This window comes from Paramisgurnus dabryanus, chromosome 4, assembly GCF_030506205.2.
Source record: "Paramisgurnus dabryanus chromosome 4, PD_genome_1.1, whole genome shotgun sequence".
In the NCBI taxonomy this organism is placed as follows: Eukaryota; Metazoa; Chordata; class Actinopteri; order Cypriniformes; family Cobitidae; genus Paramisgurnus; species Paramisgurnus dabryanus.
In genome coordinates this window covers 29775424-29779705 of record NC_133340.1, presented here as the reverse complement: position 1 = coordinate 29779705, position 4282 = coordinate 29775424, and the positions used below count along the sequence as shown (strand labels likewise).

The following is a 4282-nucleotide window of genomic DNA, read 5'->3' as shown; positions in this document are numbered from 1 at the left end:
CGGTTATCAGAAATTAATGCATACCCACGGAACATTTCTCAGCCAATCAGAATACAGCATTCAACAGACCCGTGGTATAAAATATTATAATAGGTTATAATAAATTATCTTTATGGTATTTTTAGCTAAAATGTGACATATGTACACTCTGGGGACACCAAAGATTTATTTTAGATCTTAAAAAGTCTTGTGAAATATCCCCTTTAACAGTTAGGAGTCATCCCTGGGTCTGAATCACAAAAGTTTTTGCACATTTTCTTCTCTATCTGAATGTGCTTTTATGCATGAGATGATAAATGATTATTATTGTGTTTGTGTTTTTTCCTAATCTGTTTGCTGTTAGTCTGTTCTGTTCTTCTATTCATTGCTGTTTGTGAGCACGTCTCCGTTTTGACCTTCTTATTTTGCTTTTCTCTCACATACTGCTTCATCTCACTTTCTTAACAGACATGAATTCAGTCATTTGGATGAACGCCTCCAGGACTTGGCAGGGCCCGTGGCTTGTATAATCTTATCTCAAGGGCAAAAACTGGATGAGTTTCTCTGCCGGTTAGCCACAGGACTCTCAGGTGAGTAAGAACAAACTATTTGCTTTTCATGAATTGCAATAAATTGCTCACATGAACACTCAGTGGTGTTGACTATATTCACATACAGGACAGACTCCTCACGTCTTAAACCCAGAACACCAGTGACTCATACATGTGTTAAGACAGTGTGGTCCAGTTGTATATGTGTTTCTGGATCTCTGCTGTTTGCCGAGCAGCCCGCACGCGTGCCGTGTCTCCCAGCGTTGACAGGATCTTGGAGGATTCGTGGACGGCTTGCCGAAACCTGGCCACGGCTCAGTCCGGGCGCCTGCAATCTGTGTTAAGAGAAAGTAAGACAGGTAGAGAGAGACAGAGAGAGAGAGAGAGAGAGAGAGATGACGTCATCATAGCGACTTCTCCTCTGCCGTTCTGTGGGCGTCCTGCTTTTCTCCAAGATGGAAAATAATAATCACACGAGGGATTTCTGCAACTATAATCAGGCGATTTGTGACGACTGAACACGCAGTGCATCTGATATCACTTACAGGTAGATTGTGTGGTGTTATGAGAGCAAACACAGACACACATGAGAGCATCAGATGATAGGACACAAAGACCTGTAACATTTTGTCATTATTACTTTATGATTAATTGTAGCTAAAGATCTCAGTTGAAGTTTTACCTGAGGTAAGATCACATTGACGTCATCAAATCCCCAAAACCTTATTGTGCATACATTGTTTGCTGCTCCTTTAACTGATTGATTTTTGCACGGCCTATAAAAAACCTCTTGCACCGAACGTGAGCCATAACTAGAGAGCAGAAGGCTTATACATGTATGTTTATTCATTTAACAGATGCTGCAACGCAACTTACAAATGAGGGCGGATTTAACATTTTGCCTTGAGAGCCAACAATACAGCGTGACAGTGGGCGGCTACCGGCAGCCAATGGAGTAAAATCATCAGGGATTTGACGTGGACTCTTTTTGGTTGATTGAAAACCAGATGTGTTGGATCATTTAAAGAGTCTCTTGGTTGTGCTGACTAGAAGGTCAGCAAAGTTTTAAGGGCCTTTGGCCAGTAGGCAACCACCCAGAATGCCATGCATGACACATAAAAACCAAAGAATGAGAGAAAGACACTTGTTGATGCGATACAATCTCGATTTTCTTCACCAACTTTGCGATATTTGCTGGTGCATGAAACACTTCTTCAATGCAATTATGATTTGATTAATTTATCGATATTTAAATATTACGAGCCTAGTAAGCAGTTACATTTTTAATAACTTACAAATGCAACTAAAATATATAACATAAACTTTTATTTAAACTCTTTGAAAATGGTACAATCTCTGTTCCAACTGGATCATTTACAACAACAAACTAATGAAAAAATACACTTTTTAAATAAAGAAAAATTAATAATGAAAGTCTTTCAGTATTTTGTGCTGTGTAATAGTGACAATCACTGAGGTAAAATAAATTAATATAAAAAATAAAGCTGTTAAACTTAAGGATTTAATCTGTCACACAACAACAAGAACTAATAAGTGCTGCAGTCGTCTCTTTTGAGAGATGTTTTTTAAAAAAAAATCAACAGATCAACATGTTCAGGAAAGAGGACGCTGGGTTTTGCATGGACAATATCACCTGCAGTGCTAAACACACGCTTGTTTTCTTTGCCTGTCGATGTGTTTTTGCTGCGACAACCACTTTGTTGCTGCATCTCATTCATTTGCTGACACTAGCAGATGAAAATAAACAAAAATGCTTGGTGGAAATGAATACAGTGGATGGATATTACGTCAAGGAATGAGGATGTGGAGAGTGTCAATGAATCATATGGTTAGAAATATAACCGATGCATCAATCCGTATCTATCTGTATTGTTAAACCCATACTTGAAACCACCTCAGCACTCGAGCACTGTCACACATAAGAGGTGTTCCCTCGTTGTCTACGTGACTTTTTCTGATCTCTTCTTTAGCTTCCTGTATGTGTTTTGCTAGTGCTTTAATTGGCTCACCTTTGTTCTCCTGCTGGGTCTTGAAGAAAAGAGAAAGAGACTGATAAAGCCGAAAGAAGCAGGTGGATAAAAGAGGCGAGTGGAGACCTTTCGGATGTTATCTGCTCCGGGCTCCGGAATGCCACGACACAATCACTGAAGAGAAACTCTCTTCTTAAACACACACAAACACACATACAGGGCTCATTGTTGGCGGCGTGGCGTCTGTGATCAGGCAGGCCTAAGAATGACGAACGCGCGGCCCCCTTCTCCGTTTTCTTCCCATCTAACCCCTGATCCCGAACCCCCCCGGCCGTACAGAGAGCTCTCTTAGAGCCTAGCGCGCTTCGATTATTATCTCCCCCTTCCTGCTTTTTCATCTGAGCTCTGCTTTTGTCCTCTCCTCTCTGAACTCGTTTCCTCTCTTTTACCGGACTGTCCTCGCTCACCTGTGGAGGAACGCAGCCAGCTGGAACGCCGTCAAGAGAAGAGCCGTACGCTGGGATTGTTGCTGTTGGAACTGTCTAAGCATGACCTAATCCCATTAGATCATATTTTTCACAGCTGTTTTGAGGACTTATTAAAGATTGCATAATGTTTGAAGAATATTATTATGATGTGATGTGTGAAAAAAGATCAAGAGTACTGTCTCGAGCGGTGCTTTGTTATGCATACCTTCAGTCACTAATCATTTTAGTCTTATCTTGAAATCAGACTTTTTAGATGCGACTGCATAAATTTGTTGAAAACAATGGCTGTGTGTAATCCTGTTTAAGCTTAACTGAGGTGCAGTCGGTACTGAGCAAAAGTTTCACATATATTTACATTTGGCAGACACTTTTATTTATACAGTATATTTTATCAGTATGTGTGTGCTTCAGCGGATCAAACCCATTAGCTTTTACGCTGCTAACACGATGCTCTACCAGTTGAACTTGTTTCCTTTTACCCTTTACGCTAAAAACACATCACAGACCAGATCTAACATTTAGATAAATAAGTTAATACAGACACAACTCAGTCAACTGTTGACGCGTGTATAGATATATAAGACTAATGAGGATAGCATAGCTCAGATCATTTAGGGGTGGTTTGCCAGACAGAGCTTAAGACTACCCAGACTAACTTAAGTGCTGTCTTGATCGAAAAAATTTATCCTAAATATATCAGTGCACGTGTGTTGTGTCTCAAGATAATGTTTATGTATAAATTATGCTTTGAAAAATGACTTAAATATCCCAATCTTAAACTAATCCCTATCCAGGAAACCGCCCCTGTATTTTCTTAGGATTTTTTGAGATCTCTGACGTTTGACTGCAGACCTTGGGATCTTGCTGAACGTGCAGACAAAGTTTCTAACACAGTTGAGATCTTTTCTGTTGAGGTTACTGGGTTGCTTAGAGAAAAGTAAGAGATTTGTCTCCAGTTGCCCCATCATACATCACAGCTATGTGTATATAGGCATTTAAAGAGGTCTGGTGCGTATATATAATTATTCTTCACTCTGTACAGAAAAGATAAGTTGACTGTCAAAAATAATTCACTACCACACAATGAAAGCGTAATGATCCTGAATCAGGAGAGAGACAGAGAGAAGGAGAGAGAGAGAAGATCAAACTAAACGTAGATCTCAGTGTTTTGAGATTTTGTATTTGGTCACCATAGCAAACCTCTTTTTTCCCTGCGCCTGATTCTGGTTTCTATTGAGAAGTGAGAGAGGAGCAGAATGTGAGGAATGTTAGG

At 39.9% G+C, this 4282-nt stretch overlaps 1 long non-coding RNA gene across 1 annotated transcript; it reads left to right on the top strand.

Moving 5' to 3' along the window:
• The first annotated feature begins 344 nt into the window (after positions 1-344).
• On the top strand, positions 345-1908 carry LOC135735444 (uncharacterized). The gene is made up of 3 exons (XR_010527595.1): positions 345-569; positions 658-1077; positions 1388-1908. It is a non-coding gene; the product is annotated as an uncharacterized lncRNA (long non-coding RNA).
• Positions 1909-4282: the final 2374 nt, after the last annotated feature.